This window comes from Bidens hawaiensis, unplaced genomic scaffold (assembly GCF_021521415.1).
Source record: "Bidens hawaiensis isolate Kalapana, Puna unplaced genomic scaffold, B.hawaiensis_p1.1 tig00027066_1, whole genome shotgun sequence".
In the NCBI taxonomy this organism is placed as follows: domain Eukaryota; kingdom Viridiplantae; phylum Streptophyta; class Magnoliopsida; order Asterales; family Asteraceae; genus Bidens; species Bidens hawaiensis.
Window position 1 is genome coordinate 173,613 of NW_027494361.1, and position 21,785 is coordinate 195,397.

General features: G+C 35.8%; 3 pseudogenes across 1 annotated transcript; 2 read left to right on the top strand and 1 right to left on the bottom strand.

The window, feature by feature from the left end:
• Positions 1 to 884: 884 nt before the first annotated feature.
• Positions 885 to 2,469, top strand: LOC143574606 (magnesium transporter MRS2-3-like; annotated as a pseudogene).
• A 2,737-nt stretch (positions 2,470 to 5,206) lies between these two features.
• Positions 5,207 to 10,925, bottom strand: LOC143574608 (polyadenylation and cleavage factor homolog 4-like; annotated as a pseudogene).
• A 6,368-nt stretch (positions 10,926 to 17,293) lies between these two features.
• On the top strand, positions 17,294 to 21,578 carry LOC143574600 (protein STRICTOSIDINE SYNTHASE-LIKE 3-like; annotated as a pseudogene). Its single transcript, XR_013142628.1, has 4 exons — positions 17,294 to 17,622; positions 17,841 to 18,116; positions 20,848 to 21,015; positions 21,099 to 21,578. The product of XR_013142628.1 is annotated as a protein STRICTOSIDINE SYNTHASE-LIKE 3-like (transcript).
• The last annotated feature ends 207 nt before the right edge of the window (positions 21,579 to 21,785 follow it).

Genomic DNA, 21,785 nt, shown 5'->3' on the forward strand with positions numbered 1-21,785 from the left:
ATCGGTCATGGTTAATTTATTTTTGTTTAAATCATTTTCATTTAGACCTTGTAATAAAGCTTTCATGCAGCCGGTTGGAGCATTCAGTTAAACTTAACCGTCCTTTTAACCCTAGAAACAGTCAAAATTAAGCCTGCACCCAACGATTACGGTGTTCTCTTTCTCCTACTAATCGTTTTCTGTTTATTGCAAACGTTCAAATTCGGTTTTCCATCTCTAGTTATCAGTAATTGACTCTTTGGTTAATATAAATAACTTTTCGTCTGATTTATTACAATGTATGTGCTTTTTGATTTCCTAGAGCATTAAATTAGTCGTGTTCGGGCTAATTAATTAGCATATGTTGAATTCTTGTACATTGTCTAGCCGATTTTACGTTATTAACATTTCTTTGTTTATTCAAAACACTTATCAAATGACAATGACTGTCCATCAAAAACACTTAAAACACTTACCGAACTCACTCTCATGTATCTACTTTTTTCGGGTTAATGGTGATTAATTGTTGCCAGTTTTAGGACTACAATAAGATGGTTGTTGATTTTGGATGTTTTTTTTCCCTGAACGATTTTATATAGTGTTTGCAGCTGCGATATGTGTTTGATCCGAAGGGCGAGCCCAAGTTGTTCACATTCTCAAATGTACATATATATTTCACCATAGACTTACAAGAAAAGAACTCAGTCAAGGTATACATACATACATGCGTGCATATATTAAATTTGAAAACCATAGAGCTTTAAAATATAATATAAACTAATGAATCTGTCAATATATGTGATTTTTTTTTAACAAAAGAAACAGAAAGATATGATTATCTGTTATTTTATAATTGACAAATAAAAGGATCCATTTTACAATAGAGAGACAGGTAATTAAGCGGGATGTCAGAAGAGGAGCCCGCACGAAACCTGAACTCTGGTGGACTCAGAAAGAAGGCCTCCGGAGTGAGGCAATGGCTCCTCCTGGATTCCACAGGCCAGGGCCAAGTGGTGGAGGCCGGTAAGTACACTGTGATGCAGCAGACAGGCCTACCTGCGCGCGATCTTCGTATCCTGGACCCTATTTTATCGTACCCCTCTACCTTGCTTGGCCGGGAACGAGCCATTGTCATCAACCTGGAGCATATTAAGGCTATCATTACCGCACATGAGGTGCTTTTGCTTAATTCCAAAGACCCCTCCGTTGCTCCTTTCGTTCAACTACTCCAACGACGTATCCTGCGTCATCATCATGCAACAGCACCTCAGGTTTAGTTAATGCAAACTATTCAGAAGATTACGAGTTTGATTAAAATTAATGTTAAGATGATTTTGTAACAGGAGGGGATGGATGCAAGTGAAGAGGGAATACACGCTCTTGATGGACCGAAACTTCTTCAGTTCGAGTTCATTGCACTCGAGGCCTGCGTAGAGGCAGCTTGCGGTTCCTTGGGCAACGAGGTTGCTTGCTTGCTGTTATATATATGCACTCCACTTTGTTAATTAGTTTTATGTTTATATGCCTACCATTAATAAACTAGGCAAGGACATTGGAGGAAGAAGCCCATTCAGCTTTGGATAAGTTAACCACAAAGATTAGTACTCTTAATCTGGAGCGTGTTCGACAGATTAAAAGTAGGCTTGTTGATATTACAGGGCGCGTTCAAAAGGTTTGTGACTGATCTTAAAGCATATGTATGTATGTATGCATATCCATACTAGCTATATTTGTGATTGATTAATTGATTTCAGTAGGTTCGGGACGAACTAGAGCACTTGCTTGATGATGATGAAGATATGTTTCAAATGTATCTGACTGATAAACTGGTTGACTATAACAAACCTGATGATCATGTGGATGAATCAGAAATGCAGGATGATAGGTTAGGATATGCATCCAATCAACCTAGCTTATGTGTAACTTAATGTTTGAATTTTTATTTTTTATTTTTTATGTATTAAGAGTTATGAAAGGCAACGATGAAAGTGGAAGAGCCCCAACTAGCATTGCACGTAGTATCGCCAACAAACACCGTGATGTTGAGGAACTGGAGATGTTGTTGGAGGCCTACTTTGTTCAGATAGATGGCACATTCAATAAATTGTCGACGGTATTATATAATTCACTAAATTTAATTAGTTTCACATCTTCTTAACAGCTTGATACATATTTTTGATTTGGTAGCTAGGGGAATATGTGGACGACACGGAAGACTACATCAACATAATGTTGGATGACAAGCAGAACCATCTTCTGCAAATGGGTGTGATGCTGTCAACCATGACTCTAATAGTGGGTGCCCTTGTAGTCATGGCTGGAGCCTTTGGGATGAACATCAACATTCAACTGTTTAATGGAGACACTCCCGCTGAGAAGGAAGCCGGCATGCGCAAGTTTTTGTTCACTGTTGGTGGTGGAACAATTGGTGGCATCTTTCTATATGTTATTGCTGTCACCTGGTACAAGAACAAATGGCTTCTAAAGTAATTAATTAATAATTAAGATGGAGGTTCAAACATGGAACCGTAGTCATTTTCCATCAAAGTGAGCGTTGGAGTCACACATCAACCACCAAAAGGCAATGTTTTGAAATTGAAAGGGAGCACTGTATTTGTTATAATAAATATCAAAGAAGGTTTCTTTGCCTCTTAAGGTGACAGAGACGATTAAACAGTTAAGCTGTTTACGTGTACATATCATCGTTGAAATATTGGATTTGAATTTTGCTAATGCTTTCGGACAAAGATTCAGCATGGGGGTCAATCCAACTGTTATAATGCTAATGCTAAGTTGTTTGAATGTTTCCGCTGCTATGGTTCTATTATTCCAGTATTGAACTATGCTGCTTATAAAATGTCAACGGCAGGACCTCCCGGTTTGGGGTCTAACACAAATGGATTAACTGGTTCATTTTTCATATTTTGAATTTTGATATAAGGCTTATAATTATCTTCACTTTTTATTGTTGATTTTACTGTAGTATAACCTTGTGTTGGTCTACATGATTTCATCTCTTATAAGGGATTTTATTATTAGTACTAGGACCCGCTGTATCATTAACATTAAATTTTTCTTCATTTGTATGAGTTTATGTATTTATAAAATTATCTTCCAAGTCACCTATCTAAGCTATCAAATTTTCTACATCTGATTTTGTTATTAATCTTCTAACCTTTTGATATTTTCATGTGTAAAAGTTGAAGTAAAGGTTCAGGCATATTATAGTAAAAGAAATAAAGGTCTGCATATCATTTCATCATAAAAATAACTGCATTTTATGTAGCAAAACATTTAAATTGCATATTATAAAACTGTAAAAATCTTTGAACATAAACTGAGCTGGGAAAAAAGTCAACTGCTGTAACAATCAAATTGAATTCAAGTCAAAACATGTTGAGGTCAGGTTCTTCAACAGGAATTTCATCAGTTTTATCAGCAATGTTACCCTCCCTACAAGAACAAAATGCATACAACTAGTGGAAATAAAAGCCTATCCAAATCTTAATCATTTTCGCACGGGAATGTCTAAAAAAAAGCGAAAATGGAAAGTCTGTGAAGGGACATTTCGATGCAGCAGGGGAAATCCAACTATACAAGACCGCCACTGCATACATTCAAGCAGATGTAAGAACAAAGATTAAAATGAAGAAACCTGTTTCTGTACATTCGAGCAGATGTAAGAATAAAGATTAAAATGAAGAAACTCGTTTCTGGGTTAAAGAAATGGACCCAAATGCCGAAATCACACATGCTCAGCTAAATACGCATCCTCTCTTCAGTAAACGCCTACAAAAAAAATGAAAATCTTTAAAACTGTTACAACAGGGGCGCCATCGGTTTCTCTTCATACTTAAGAAGTTGCATAAGTAATATTTGAAATTCCATCACCAGAAGATATTGAATAACTTAAGAAATTCGACAAAAGTGCAGTTACTATAAAGCATAAAAGCATTAAAAAAAATAGTGAATTAGTAGTTTACATATTACCCATCATGAATATGCTTCGGGTTTGCCCATCGGGTTGGGTTTGGGTTCGTTTGCCATCCCTAGTTTTTGGGTCAATTACTACATGTATGGGTAAACAAGCTGATTCTAGTTATACTCAGTCCCTCTAACGGGTCAAATAAATCACTTTTAGAAAAATTACATAAAAAGTAAATGTGGATAAGTGATAAACAATGCAAGTATGCAACTATATGTATCTGTTCAATCACATAAATACGAGTGCAAGAAAATGGAGATACATAACTAGCAGCAAGGAATTTATAAATAAATAAATGCAAAAGAGTTACATACCGGTCTGAAATCATCAGGAAGTAGAATAAGACCTGCATTTAGCATGAACTATGGTGCCTCCATTCATGTACACGGCGCCTCTATACATCCATTCTTCTGTTTCATCACTGTAAAAATCATCAAAAGCCTCTCCACAGAGTGCACAAATACTCTGATCCTAGTCAGCAGGAACAGCCACGTCATCATCGTCTTTCTTTTCCACAGCGTTCTCAGAGGGAAGAAGAAATACCGGAACTGCTAATTCCTCTGCACTACTAAGCCACACATTAACATTAGCAAGCCACTTCTGGGACGGTTTTTGCTTACGGTTTTTTGATGCCTGGTTCTTAGTCACATGCCAATCCATATGATTACTATGTTCTTGTTGCAACTTGAAGCGGAGTCCACATGTTTTGCATTGTCTGGGAAGATCAGCATATAAAGCCGTTATTGCTGACTCGTGGCGTGTGTTGAGCCTAACTGAATCCTACACATATAAATTACATAACTAAGAAATATGTACAACTTGTGGAGTAGATTATGATAGATTATATATCTATATGTACCTGTTTATTGAGTGAGAGTAGACCTTGGTCCATAAAGGCAGAAGTGGAAGCAGTTGATAAAGGGAGTTGGGGAACCGGAGGTGGGCCCGGGACACGGAAAGGCATGCCAGGAACTGGATGCCCCACAGAGGGATGCAATCTTTGAGGTCAAGTTACTAAATGAGACGGCGGTGGGAACCTAGTGTTCTGTCCTGGGATTTGCTGATTAAACGACACGGGCAAATTAAACGAGTCAAATTGTTTTTGGAATGGGTGACAAGGCATTAGCGGAGGCTGCCAAGATAAGTGATTGCCATCTGGCCTTTGACCATGAGAAAGATTCAATGATTCTCATGGATGATGATAAACTGAATGCTCAGTTTGATATCCGGACCTTTTCCGCTTTAATCCACGATCACACTGCAAATAACCAAATAGTAATTTCTCTTCTTCTGTGTTTTAAGCATGCCTATTAAACATAACTTATCATACAACAAATATAAGAAAGGAAGATGAAAAATATACACTACCTAATGAAACTGCTGCACTGTTGGGGGTAACCTTTCTAGATGAAAACAAATCAGTACCACGACCTCGGTCTGCTAAAGGTTCCCACTCAAGTTCCTCTTCTTCGGCATTCTGCCATGTCATCCCGTTTATAGTATGCTGAAGTTTTTGGTTTGTTGTAATAGCCCTTTCATCTGTCCCATATGCATTAATCAGAGCTCGCGGTCTCTGCATATCAAATCCATTACTTACACCATGAGATGTTGATGCTCCTTCAACAACCCTTTTAAGAGAATATTCTTCACCATGAAATGGTGATGAATGACTAGTTGACTCCAATGACTGTGAAGAGACCACAGATTCACATTCATCAAGAACCTTTGGAGCTGAAACCGCTCTTGCATTCTGAAACGATTTAAGGAGTATTTATGTAATACCGGGAATCCTACAATTGGTAATCATATTCAAAAATCTTAAAAATTTAAAACCAAACATGTTCATCTTATTAAAATCAGTTCAGAGTAATCAACAGCGGAATAAATAACAACAAAATTCCCAAAAACTAGGAAAAGTACCCAAAACCAAAGTTTAAATGCTTAAAGTAATAAATTAAAAGAAACAGTTTGCATTATTAATTCTTCGACTAGATATGCCTTCAACCTCCCGAGTAGCATCCAGCACATCCAAGCGGTAGCATCCACTTCTAAACCTGAAATTCATACTAACATACACACAAAGTCAGCTTGAGCTGAGTGAGTTCAAGTTTTAATAATAGACATTTAAATAAATCATTCAAAGGGGTTAATTATAAAAACGGGACTATAAAATATTCCCAGAGTTTAAATATAAAAACGGGATTATAAAACATTCTAAGAGTTTAAATATAAAAATGAGATTATAAAACATTCCCAGAGTTTAAATATAAAAACGGGATTATAAAACATTCCAAGAGTTTAAATATAAAAACGGGATTATAAAACATTCTAAGAGTTAAAATATAAAAATGGGATTATAAAACATTCCCAGAGTTTAAATATAAAAACGGGACTATAAAACATTCCAAGAGTTTAAATATAAAAACGGGATTATAAAACATTCTAAGAGTTTAAATATAAAAATGGGATTATAAAACATTCCCAGAGTTTAAATATAAAAACGGGATTATAAAACATTCCCAGAGTTTAAATATAAAAACGGGATTATAAAACATTCTAAGAGTTTAAATATAAAAATGGGATTATAAAACATTCCCTTAAATATAAAAATGGGATTATAAAACATTCCCAGAGTTTAAATATAAAAACGGGATTATAAAACATTCTAAGAGTTTAAATATAAAAACAGGATTATAAAACATTCCCAGAGTTTAAATATAAAAACGGGATTATAAAACATTCTAAGAGTTCAAATATAAAAACATGATTATAAAACATTCCCAGAGTTTAAATATAAAAATGGGATTATAAAACATTCCCAGAGTTAAAAATATAAAAAACGGGACTATAAAACATTCCAAGAGTTTAAATATAATACGGGATACGAACAGTTAGGCCATCATCAACACTAAGTGTTCATACTTAGACATCTATATACATCCATATATTTATATCCCTATAAATACTATCCAATTAAATAATAACATCAGAGTCGAGCACACGTACAACCCAAACACGTAACATCTCATCCAAGTAACAACATCAGGGTCGAGTACACGTACAACCCAAACACGTAACATCCGATGATCATGCCACACGAGCCTCCCCCCTCACGGGCTTTTCAGGGCCCGCCACAGGATTTAAGAACCTGAGTCGTATAATTTGGCCCGGCCAAGATCACTATCCATCCGTATGCAAACACAAAGTAGGCATACACAACATCAGTAGTCGAAACGACTACAACATCGCCAAATATAGGCCAAACAATAATTTAGATATATATATATACATACTATTATAACATTCCAACAAACCTATATAAAATAGTTTAAACGTTTCATCAGGAAAAATCGTAGGAATTAATACTAGGCCTAATAGCAACCTCGAGCCTAGACCACAAGTAATATGTATAACCTTAAGGAATATAAGACCATATATATATATATAACATCAACATATAACATCAGGGTCGAGCAAACGTACAACCCAAACACGTAACATCAGTGCATATAAACACAAAGTAGGCATACACAACATCAGTAGTCGAAACGACTACAACATCGCCAGATATAGGCCAAGCAATAATGTGTGTGTGTGTGTGTGTGTGTGTGTGTGTGTGTGTGTATATATATAACATCCCAAGGCTTACCATATGCTAGCAAGCCTATATAAATTCGTTTAAAACATTTCATCATGTAAGAAAACACTTAGGTGTGCATGCTAGCCCAAAAGTAAAAAGAGTAAAAAGGGCATCATGAATTCACCTGGAATCAATCGAACACCTGCAACGAGCTAGGAAATCCCTAAGTGCACAATCACAAGCAAGGGCCTGTAAATTATACACAACACGTTACTAAACTAGACCGTAAGAACGCTCTTGCCTAATTGGCCGTTCAAGCCCAACACTTGGCCCATGGCCCAACAACTTAGCCCAAGGCCCAACAACTTGGCCCAAGGCCCAACACTTTGGCCCAAGCCCCAATACTTTAGCCCAAGGCCCAACAACTTGGCCCAAGGCCCAATACTTGGCCCATGGCCCAACAACTTGGCCCAAGGCCCAATACTTTGGCCCAAGGCTCAAAAACTTGGCCCAAGGCCCAATACTTGGCCCATGGCCCAACAACTTAGCCCAAGGCCCAAGGATAATCAAATCGGGTCGAATGCGCGTGTAATAAACCTTAAAACCATTTGTTAAACGACTCAGCCCCGAATGGACCAAATTCCATTTTAAATCTTTTCATTCATCAAGATTATGTCACCCGAGTTGATAGGGTTGACGGTTCCTTTTTACTACTCTTACTTTAACGTTTAAACGAAAATTCGCGCACCGCCGACTCGATTGACGAAGCACTAACCACAACAGCCCCGAGCATCAAAAAAATAATTTTTCCACAACCCTTAACCCCCCCCCCCGGGCTGTACAAACTGATTCGGTCGGTCATCCGATCGATTAACGCATCAAACTCAACAATTGCCAATCCTACACCCGATAAACCCTAGTTTTCGAACTAAAATCGATGGACCGGCCTAGACACCTCCATTGGCCATGAAATTATAATATGATGTAAGTGACATACCTAAGAAGATGACAGAGCACGAACTTCAATTATAACAGCCCCGAAAGATGCGAGAAAGGGCAGCCACCGGTTAAGCCTAAAACGAACTTATCGATCAATAACGAATATAACAAGCAGATTTTAGCATGCAAAGATGTATTTTATTACATAGGAAAAACGTGGAATTAAATTATTAAAATTTTTCCAGTGTTAGATAAATATCTTAAGTTTATAAAAATATTTTTATTATATTTTTCTAGTGGACACAAAAATCATAAAAATTCTTCCAACACAGAAAGGTATGTGCAACTATTTCAGCGCGCAACAAAATGGTTTTATTTTTATAAAATTCATTACCGAACCAAATTAAACGATTCAAATTGGGTTTGATTCTTAACTCAAAATATTAAGTTCCAGAAGTGGAACCAACTAATTTGGACTTGTTGAAAAAGAGTTATGATGTCGGGAAGACAGCCCAGAATCCAACATCCCGCATCAGCTTTGACACTCGATTTTATAAAATCATAAAAACCATTCAAATCTCGTCCAAAAAATTACGTATTATACCTTTCTGGAAACTAGACTCAAAGTAGAACATCATGGAATCAAGAATCGATCAAAAACAGTGGATTAACATCGCGTTACAGACCCTACAATAAACGTATACGAATCTGTCAGCAAGCTGTTATCATCAAAACTCAATCTTAACGACCAATAAACGCGTTAATATGATCAATTAAGGTGTAAAATAGTTGTAGACACTTAATACCGACCTTGAATTAGACTCGGGAGGGCTGGAACTCGACTGGAGCTGCATGGAAAACGAGGTGGGAGGGCTGTAGCTGCTGCGATCGGCTGCTGGTAGGAGTTAGGGTTAGGGTTTGTTTTGTTTTATGATATAAAAACAAAAGTTACATCCAAGTCCCTCCAAATTGAAGTGTAAGTCAAAATGGAAGGAAAGTTAAATGGTTTAACGTACCGAGATGACGCAAAGGCTTCCGAGAAACGTCAGATAAATCCCGAGAATTATACATACTCTACAAGCTTTAATTCTTGAAACCAGAATTAACGGGCGTTACAATTTATTTATAATTGTAACAACAAAACAAGCTAAGTTTAAAAGATAATTACTTCCAAGTAATTTGGATTGACATGAGGCGGTCTTGGAGATTCAAAATCAGTTAAAGTTGAACAAGGGGGAAACTGCAATTGACTTCCAATCTTGCCTAGAACAGAAGACGGGAACACAGTTGACCAAGTACTAAAAAGATGGCGCATGGAAAGACGTAGACTTGGGTGGTATGCCGCAAAAAAAACCTAGAAGAATAACTCTTACAATGACATTGTCCGAAACCGTATAGTGTAAAATGTACATAAAATATACTAACCTGAGGCAAACAAGCAATAAAGTGCGTTATGTAATCTTTACCAATATTTTTGACAATACTATCCAGAAGATATAAGCAAGGGAGTTTTTGTTCAACAGGAACCTACTTGGTCAAATAAACTTCAGCAGACAACCAAACAAACTGATATAGAAGTAGGTATAATAAGAATCAAAAGTTATAATGACCAAAAAAATTGCAAACTTAAGGCTTATGGTTGAAAGTGTAAGTCAGTGAGCTATTTAGTGTAACATACAAAACTTGTAATAGATTAACTATTGGAGTCAGCTAGGTAGAACCGTAGAACGACTATAATGTGATAACTGAATAATTTGAAATTAAAAGCATTCAAATGGTTACAACAAAGTGGCAAGTAAATGGGCAACAAGCCGCCGTAACCCCTTTTGAATAGCAAAACGATCCTACTAAAAACAAAACTTTGGGTCTGCATGACCCGCTGAAAACCCTATTCAGAAACTCCACAGCCTCCCGGGCTAGGAAACCAAATGTATCGAAAGCGAAAGGGATAAACTTGCATCGATTCTCTAAACACGTTTTCTCGTGTTTAGCAATAACTTTGCTTGTTTCAAGCACATGTATCGATGATAACATAAACCTTATATCGTAAATATCTCAAACGCATGCATACGTACATCCATGATAACACAAACCTTATATAAATATTCTTAGATACATGTATCTAACAAAATACAAAGATTTGAAAATTTGTATAACTAGACCTAACTCGTAAGATATCGGAACACAAATACCTGAATAATTCTATCACAAATTACGTTGGCAATAGCCTCAGCATGTTCCCTATGGTCTCCAGCAATTATGGTGAGATCAAGTATTATGATTTATGGCCATGGAGTTGATGACCAACTCTTCCGACAAAACAGCTTCATATAACTTTTCTACGATATCTTCGTCTTCTCTTTCCTTCAACAAAACCTTGAACCGATCAAGAACAGACTTTTGATTGGTGCTATCGATATTCGGTGTTGGCTGGTACCTCATACTAGTTTCTTCCTCTCTTTCCTTGTTGCAACAAAATAATTTATCGACACCACCAACGAATAATACAAAACAGTCAAGCAGTCGGTTAAGGTTAGGTTAAAAAAACGGTTGAAAGAGGCCGACCTGTTCCTGGGTTAGAGATTTTAAATTTTGTTTTGGTTTTGTTTTAACCATACAAAATATTTATTATTTAATAACTTTTAGAAAATTAAAGTATTTCGGATATACAAATTATTCAAGATATCTCGAATTTTTTAAAAATGGTTATCCGAATCTGAAGATAAATAATTAAACTTCCTCGAGTTAAACTTTTGCCTAGTTGTCATAACACCGGTAAGTGCAATTTGCAACCCTATGGTCAACATCAATATGCAGTTTGAGACCTCCAATTGTTACCCAACCGCTTAGCATATGTTTGAATGCGTGTCAGAAGGCCATTACACCCCTGCACTTTGTGTTTCTATGGTTTTTAAGTATATAAATTTTGAACCCTCATTTTTTCCCACCAAATATTAATAATATATGCATATTTTACTTTGACCACTTGGTTAATTAATCCTAATACACACAACTAACAAGTAGTGAACTTGATCAATATACAATTATCTACTTAACTATATTAAGCATGCACACACAACCTATACAACTAACATATAGCTAACATAAAAATTAAAAATGAACATATATAAAACAAAGTGATGAATTTGATCAAGATGCATTTATTAATTTAGATATGTAGTTAATCATTCTTTACAAACCGTGATCAAAGTGAAAGCTTGATCAAGATACCTTGATCAAACAAAAAACCCTTGATCATACAAACTATGGTTACCTTATTTCAGTTACTCTACTATGATAAAGATATCCTTGATCATACAAAACTAGTTATTGAACTAAAACATAAACCTCGATGAGTTCCCATCCTCACACCAACAGGAACGTGCAGTTAAGATGCAACCATCCCTTCGCCACCACTGTCAGGGCCTATTGGAGGTGGCCGTAACTGGCAATAAGCCCAACACCCACACTCTCTACAAAAGGTTAAATTTCACTAAAATTTCAGTTCGATTTAGGTTCAATTTACATATGGACAACGGGGTGTCGAAGACTGCATGCATACAAATTGCCATTGTGGAAATCAAACTAGGATGGTGATTAAATCTCACGTAACAACGACGGCGAAGGAAGTAGGTGATGACGATAACGATTCGGGGGTTTGAATTGTCTCAATATGAAGACCCTAGGTTAAAATATCTATGGTTTTAAACTTCAGGTGTGATGTTACCAGGTTACCCCTTGTCTTAAAGTTTTTAAAGGACCAAAACTCATGGTGGGTAACGGTAGGGTGCAAAATTCCAGGTTTTGCATGTCAAGGTACCAAATACCCAAAAACGGAATTGGGGGTCTCAAGCTGCATATTGGTGTTGACTACATAATTGCAAATTTCACTTACCCATTTCTTTTATTTCACAAGATAAATAATTACACTTCTCATTATTATATATTATATTTTTCAAGTTGCTTATCACACGAGCATGTTTGGGATTGAGTTTGGAAAATATTTATTGGCTTATTGGTGTTTTTAAAAAGCCAATAGTTTAACATGTGTTTGTCAATCACAAAAAATATGTGATGTGTTTTTAGCAACCATTGTTGTACTTTTTATGTTGATGTAAGAGGGCTCCACGTACCCTTCTCTTAATTTACTTTTTCTGAACACACAAATACAAATACAGAGACCTTCTGTGTGCGCCACGGCCGTTAACACTGCAAACGAAGAATGCTAGTTTGGTGAAGGTGAGGGTTTTGATTATGTACTAATGGATAATTCTATTCGATTATATGAAATTCTGTTCTATTATGTTTCCATAAGCAAGATTTGATTTGAGGATTTAATCGGAGGCTTTTGTCTACAAACTTACCGAGGACGATGTCTTCTTCCGAATGTTGATTCCATGTATTTATGTATTCTTTTTTGTGGACAATTGAGGAACGTGCTTGCATTTTTTTTTCTTGCCTATTGAAGTTACGTGCATATCAAATGAAATGCTAGGTTTAGTTTGAGGAATGTCACATTTGAGGTTTGATTTTGTTTTATGCTATTTGACAAGTCTAATCATCTCATCCTAATTTTGAAGTAGCATCTGGAGGATAATGGTGAAAGCGCTAAGCCTGCAATTCCCTAATTTTACATTTGTGATCGATTCACGCTTGAAAAAGTGGCAAGAGGTTAGACGGTGATGTTTCATCGCCTCTGTGCGTTGTTTGCTATTAAATGGGTTCCTACTGCAGCCACAACGAAAGTTGAGCCTGATTAGGGACTACTATGTTCACCAGGTTCATTCTTAATACTTTCCTGGTAAGGTACTTCTAGCTGTTGTTAATTGTCAGATTGTTATTTGGAGCTATTGTTAACACTTACAGGTAGCATTATTGCATATTGTACATTAATAGGTCAATTTGTAACTAATACTGCAGCTTGCATTTGCAAAAGTAAGTGTTTATTATTTTAGTGTCTATAGATGCTATATTTTGTATAAAACTAATCAATAAGCCATGTGGTGCTAGGTTTCAGGTCGCCTACGAGAGGGCCAATCAGTGGTGGTTCGCAGGTGCAGGTAACAACTGTCGTCATTGATTCCAGTACATTATACATAATGTACCGCAATATATATTGCAGATAGTTACATAATTTAAGTTCACCTATGTGAGTAAGGTATTCAGATCCTGTGACAACATGGAGAATGGCCTTATGGCAAAATATTAATAATAGAATCTATAAAAGTATGTTTGTAAAACCATGAACAAGGAGTAAACTTAATTTGCTATCACCACCCATCGTGCTTTTACCATGACTAAAACAAAGAGGGTATTATTGTATACCAATATTTTCTTATTATTAGGTCTCTTTTATTTAGTTTAGATTTTAATATCCATTTGTTTGATTTTATTGAAGGTGGTAACCCAAATAATACAGTTGGTCATGCAAACATGGATGAGAATCAGAAGGTTCAGTCAACAATTATTTGGAGCTTACTTGGACACAGAAGACTTAATTGAGTGCTTTTGCATATGCGCTCTAACAAATTAGTGATAAGTTTGTGTTTTCGTAACATAAAAGTGTATCTTTTTCCCAACTTTACATCAACCGCCGCAACACGGCGGGTCTAACTACTAGTTTTATTTGAATGAAAATTTGGCTATCATAAATCCACCATTCTTACAAGAGGTCTCGAAATATGTTACACCTTAGAAAAAAACTAGTAAGAGCTTTTTCATTTCCTCTCCCGATTCTCATGTAGCCTTGGAATCCCTTCCAATGCTTCCTTAGATTTTTAGCTTGACCACGGTTTTGTTGCGCAACAGTTTCTCCTTTCGGTCAATGATAGTCATAGGCTTTCCCCCATAATTCAAACTTCTGTCAGCCTCGATGTCCTCCAACGATACAAATGTCGTGTCGTTAGTAAGACATTTCCGAAGATGGTAGACATGAAAAGTAGGGGTGAATTCTGCTTAACTCTCATCTAGCAGTGCGTTCCGAATAATTATAATTGTACTATTTTAAATGTGAAACCCTTATGGTAAGGAAATTCCAGTTGCAAAGATGTAGACAACCTTTTTTTAATAGTCGTCGTGTTACCATGTTGGAAAAGGTTGAATTATTTAAATAATACTTTTTAAACAAGATAAGCTATCATGGTCTCGTTTAAATTTTAAATGTTTTGTACAATTGTACAAGAGTAAGGCTACATCAGACAATTGTAATTGTCCCAAACTGAGTTAAAATGTTTAATTGTTAACTTGTTATTTCATTGTCACCTTAGCTTTTAAGTACCAATAAGAGCATCTCATTTCATTGTCACCTTAGCTTTTGAGTACCAATAAGAGTGTCAGGGTTTCTTGTTGGTCCTGTTAGAAATAAAAAACAGAAGCAACAAACTCTTAACTCCATTATAGTGGTAATGCTTGACAATAATAATTTATGGGAAAAACTTGGAAGAACCGGGTCTATCTAAGTTTCAACTCACATTTGTCTTATTCCACAACACACATATACATTTAAATCAATACCAATTAAATAAAAGAAAATGTAAATGGTGAGGTGACAGTTTGAAACAAGGACGTTTAATAATTGCCAAAGAGAAATAATGGTTTTAGTATGATGATTTGAAATCTGTTGTAGAATGCTGAGTTGACGGTTTGAAATAAGGACGAATGTGTTGCACTAGTGATGCTCTAATGCGAATGCGTTGTAACAATTAGATGTACAGGTTGTAATAAAAATATTTAGTAATGCAATATAACACATTACTCATTTGCTTAATGTAATTAGTTATAATTTATATTCAATACAGTTATATATGATATTAACAACCAGAATTTTTTCTAATGTCATTACTTTAAGATGCCACAATTCAAAGAACCGGTCAACCAAACATAAAAAAACCAGGTCGGTTCAACAGTTTGGTTCAGGTGGGGTTCCAAGACAGTTCAGCAGTTCGAGTCGGGTCCCTGAACAGCTCGACGGCTTGGGTTAGATTTGATTAGAGAAATCACCTAAAAATTTTCTACTTTTAGGTCCAGCAATTCAAGTTTCACAAGTCCTAAAACATGTTACTATTTATTGATAATATTAGCAACCAAACAAACAATAATGAACAATAATCGATTAATAACTCTAATTCCTAGACTAATAATTAAACCCTAAATAAATCACACATGAAGTAATAAACAATCAAGGCCTAGTGGTAGGAGGTTTGGGTTTTTCAATGGAGACTCAAGTTTGAATCCCACTTGTGTCACTTTGGGTGGATATGGCAATGAAGGATTTGAGCTAGGCCTTGTGCAAAGGTTGTCAGTTTGAACCCTAAGCCCACCCGGGTTTTCGTCCTACCGTGTGTTACGCCCGAGAGTCCGCTCTTGTGGTGGCACGAATGTCAAGAGGCAGTCGGCAGTATACTTTCCCAGAAGAACGCCCAAGCCAAACTTCGAAAGCCAACGTGGACCCGATTAAGACAACATAGTCTGGTCAGAGTGGGGGCAACGTGGCTCTCCAAATTTGGAGAGTGCTTAGACTAAGTACAAGAAAGTCACGGTTCTAAATAAAACAATACTACATTACTACCATAAGATTGATGATTCAATACACAATCAAACATGTCTGGTTCTTTTGAATAAATCATCCTTGATCAGCTGACTATGATTTCTGATTTTTCCATGTTTGATTGGACCACTTGTTTTGCCACTGTTCTGTTTGATTAGTTGACGGTTCGACTCTTACATATGTTCAATTAGGTGGCCTCCTCTCCTCTAATCAGTATGCTTATTAAACTTTTTGGGCTGTTTTAAGTTCATGGAGAAGGTTTTTTTTAAACTAATGGAGTCACGGTCAAAAAACAGCGATGTCACTCGAAAAACTAGCATATACATCACAATATAGCGTTTAAAAGACCATATTCCCGTGACTTTAGGGGTGTTCTTCGGGTTTCAAACTTTTAAATCAAGACCCGAAACCCAACCCAAGTCTCTCATGGTTTTTTCGGGGTCGGGTTAATCGGGTTCGGGTTAATCGGGTTTCAAGTATCCTAGAAATAAAAACTACGTTGCTAAATTTGAATATAACATATTCTTCTTTACTTGTAATGTAAATAAACCAATAATAAAACAAAAATAAACCGATAAAGCATTCTAAAAAGAGTAAAACTTAAACAAACTTCAACCATAATAAACAAGACCGACATAATTGTTTTTAGTATGTCATGATTAGGGTAATGAATTATAGTTGCTTTTAGCTATAAACTGAAACATTAATAAGCAATCTATTCATAATAGGTGGAATAAGAATAGTTGATTTAGACTAAATTCTAATAAAGTCAGCGGTTAAGGCTTAGCCTATAATACCTAAAAATATATATGGTTTTAAAACTAAAAATTTATTCGGTTTGACCCGAAACCTAGAATTCGGACCCAATAACCAATCCGAATTACTTTGGTTCGGATTTGGGTTAGCCTTTTCTCGGGTTCGGGTTAGTACGGGTTTTCTCGGGTTGGGTTTCGGGTTTCGGATAAAAGTGAAAGACCTACATGACTTTAGTTGTACTACACTAAATCCACCCCTGAATGCTAAGTCTTAAGACTGTTTAAACTTAAACCGATCATTACATCTTCTTTCAGTTTTTCAGTTTTATCCTAGTAATGTACAATATATGATCGTGCAATTATTTCCCCATGAATATTCCAAGGATGGTAGCTGGAGTCTAAATTAAAAGTTTGGTGCACAACGAATATATCATTTGGCAAGAAGCTTATTATATAGCTAAGCTAGCTACTTCCTTCTCATCATCTGCCTGCTGACTGCCTAATTCGCAATGAACTTCGCTATGATTCTTGGCGGATGCATTCTACTCGTAGCAGTTTACTGTAGACTGGACCCATTGAGGCACAGCGCGATCGCTGATTTCCCAGACTTTGAGGCCATCAAAGTGGAACTGCCGCCGTGGTCTCAAGTGCCCAAGGATAAGGACTCCGAGAATTTACTACAAAAGTCGGAGATCAGGTTTTTGAATCAAATTCAAGGACCCGAGAGCATTACTTTTGATCCGCAAGGGCGTGGGCCGTATACTGGCCTCGCTGATGGCCGGGTTGTTTTCTGGAACGGGAACTCTTGGTCTGATTTTGCCTATACATCCCCAAATCGGTAATTTTTTTTAACGTCAAAGTTTTTATTAAAACGAAATCCCCGGTCCCTACTAGCAAGAAACTAGTTAGAGTCCCACAAAGATTAAAAAAATGACACCCAAAAACAAATGAAACACCCCGAACCACGAATCAAAGAGTATCCCACCTAAAAATAATAGTAATAATTATTTCTTTCATCCAAATGAACCACACACGTAAATGTATGTGTTAATTCAGGTCAGAGATATGTGACTGAAAACCAACAATCTCCGGTTACTTTAAGACTGAACATATATGTGGGAGGCCGTTGGGGTTGCGGTTTGACAAGAAGAGCGGTGATTTGTATATAGCTGATGCGTATTTTGGGTTGCTTAAAGTTGGGCCAAAGGGCGGTCTGGCAACGCCTCTAGTAACCGAGGTTGAAGGAGTTCCTCTAAAGTTCACAAATGATCTTGGCATTGATGATGAGGGGAACATATACTTTACTGATAGCAGCACAAAGTATCACTGAAGGTATTTATTTAATTTATCTTGCGTCTTCGTTTTTATCTAAGTACCACACTAATGATATGTGATGCGAAACAAGTTACGCACATATTCGTTGATATAGTTAATACTTAAGAGGTATCATTTTATAATCATTTAGTTTTCTTTGTCCAATTGTTTCCTACATATACAGAGAGAGCAAGAGAACGTACGTAGTGACTAGTGACCCAACTTTTACACCATCTAACTTTGACCCAAAGTTGACTTTCTTAAATAGCGAAATCATTCTATTTAACAATCTGTTGATTTTCTACTAAACGCTTAACATTTTATTTACAAGAGAGAGATTTGGTCCCATAAACAGTTTACAAAACACAATTAAGGGGACATGTCACTAGCGCCCAATAGATTTTGGGTGAATCATATAAATTACACGCTTTAAATAAATGTAATTATATATAAATAGTAAAAAAATATGTATAAATATATATATATGTCCGTGCTGTAAACATTTTTTTCATCTGTGTGTTGTATAGATTGAATAAAATATAATGAACTTTGTTTACGTATACAGTCGGCAAAATATATTTTTTTAAAAACAAACTTGGACGCGATAGTTATAAATTCTGTTAAAATAATTTTTAAAACATTTTTGTTTCAAATGGGTAGTAAACATTTCTTTTATGTAATTGATAAATGTTAATTCAATTGAAGTGTACTTGATACCTTTTTACTATTAAGAGCTAAACTTTGATTTTTTAATACCACGTGCTAAGTTTTATTATTTGACATGCTGTACTTTTATAATTCAAATCATCAAAACTAATGTTTCAGACCCGGCTCGGACGTCAACCCGGAAGCCTTACCGGGTCAAAGGTCGGACCGACCCGGGAGGGCGGACCGGTGTTTGACCCGGATGATGTCATAAATAATTTAAATATATATTTATGTATATATATAATTCATATACATATAAAAAATAATAATAATAACAAACTTTAATATTTATTTATATTTTGTACATTGCTTTTTAAATATATATGATTTATGTTTGATCAATAGAGACATCAATGAAGCTTGGTTGGTTGGCTCAAGGGGTAATTATTAAAGCTTTTATCTCTGAAATGACCCAAGTTCAAATTCTGGCATACGCATTTCATTTTGGATTTAATAAAAAATGAGTTTTACCGGTCCACCCGATCAATCGGTCCGGGCCGACCGCCACCCGCAAAACCCGGCCGGGTTTTTAGAAATGTCCAAAATACACTGACCCGACCCGGTATAGGGACCGGGTCCCGGTCGGTCCGACCGGCTGGGCCGGGCCGGGTTTCAAAACACTGATCAATACACATTAAATTTTTAAAAATCACTCAAAGACAATTATAACTATCCGTAATTTCAAATTAAATTTATATATATTAAAGTATCCATAATTAATTTATATTTTTAATGTGTGTTATTATTATTTAATATCATTATTTAATAGCATAAAGAAGTGGTAAAACAAAATTGAGTAGACCTAGAATTGTGTCATGTGTTTCATATGATTTTTTTTGTATTAGGTATAGAGATAGAGGTAGAAATAGCGATGTTTATTAAAAGTCTTTTTTTTAGTGACTTTTACTTTTCTATTAGGTATAGAGATAGAGGTAGAAATAGAGATGTTTGTTAAAAGTCTTTTTCTTGAGTGACTTTCACACTAAGATATGTATCACGCACATGTTAGTTTAGTGATCTCATACACTTTGTACATAACTAACAAAAGATTATCAATCCAGACTTGTGCTTTATTTAAAAAGTTGTTATTTGTACGTGACAATATAATTTATACCAGAATGTCAAGGTAAGAAAATATGCGTATCTGCTGTGAATTTTTAAAGTTAACAAATATAAGTTATTAGAAAAACCAAAAAAAATTGAAATTAAATGGCTTAGTAGAGTATATTAGTTATAGTGAAACTGAAATTTAAAAAAAAAAATAATGATAAAAATTAAGTTACTGTTTATCAAATTCAAATTATTATATACAAAATTCTACTTAACATTCCTAACTCTAGGAACAAAGCATAATGGTCACTCCCAGCTAAATCAACACATATCCTCACCAATTTTGACCAAGCATTGATCTATTGTGCTAGAACACTTGTGGATATCAGCCATTGCATGGGTTTTAACTCAATATTAACAATTAATCAAACTTTGAACTTTTGACACTTTCACCTCTTTTAAAACATAGTTTAAAGTTGAGTTATATTCATTTGTAATAAATAAATAAAAACTTTCAATCAAGAAGCATCCTAGGAAATTTATACCAATTTGGTTGAACAGTTTGGTCAACACACTCAGATATTCATAAATTGGTTAAAATAATCTTTAATCATCAATTTGTTTTTCATAAATCCTTCAATCTAACATAAAGTTGCTTATATTTTGTTTCAAAAACTGACCGGTGATTATATTCTTGGTGAGCAATAATCAAAGTAAACATGAATAAAACTCTATATATTTTCAGTAACCGGGCGCGTGGACTAAACACAGATAAACCATAATCTAATCTATATACAGGATCATTAGAAAACTCATTCTCAATGGACTCCATACTACAAATTTGCACTATATCATACAACTAATTTGATATTAGTATTACATATATATATGCAGTATGGAGTTTTTTAGTTCTATCACGAAAAAAAAAGTTTTCTCATTATCCCTCCCCGACAGTCATATTGATTATATATTAATATAAGTTTATATTCAGGAACTTTATGCAGGTAGCTTACTCAGGAGATGACAGTGGTAGACTTATGAAATACGATCCGGTCACAAAAAAGACAAGTGTTCTTGTCGGAAACCTCCAGTTACCTAATGGCGTGTCATTAAGCAAGGACGGTTCTTTCTTCGTATTCTGTGAGGGGTCTAGAGGCAGGTGAGCACTGAATTACAATTACATATATATTTGCCATTTTCATAGTTTCAACTTTCAAAGTATTTATCACCCTTGTGATGTAGGTTAATGAAGTATTTTATAAAGGGAGAAAAAGCATGGACATCCGAAGTGTTTGCCATTTTACCCGGCTCACCAGACAACGTGAGGACAAACGCAAAAGGTGAGTTTTGGGTCGCGATTCACACTCGTCGGTCGATGTACACTCACGTATGCAGCCTGTTCCCAAAATTCAGAACATTTTTGCTAAAACTACCAATACCGATCAAGTATCATTACATGATGAGCCTTGGTGGTTGGCCTCATGGTTTGGTTATCAAGTTCAGCCCAGATGGGAAGATCGTACAGGTGTTGGAGGACGCGCAAGGTAAAGTCGTAAGAGCTGTGAGTGAAGTTGAGGAGAGGGATGGGAAGTTATGGTTGGGGAGTGTGTTGATGTCGTTTATTGCAGTATACAATTTGGAATGAATACTATTTACGTACATTTGTTGTGTGTTTCACGTTCTGCGAGTTGGACACTGCTAGTGAAAGAGTAGTGACCTACAAATCACGTATGAGGCGCGTGATTCATGTGTGTTCCATGTAGTCATTTGAAGTTAGAGTCGTTTGAATAAGCTTGAATGTGTCCGGAACAACACGTTTTGGAACATTAAGCAAGTGGTGTCCTGGTTTTTAAGAATTCATCTTTAGTCTTTTCATGTTTTCTAAGAATTGTCTAAAATGTTTGTTTTTTTTTTCCTTTCTCTTGTTTA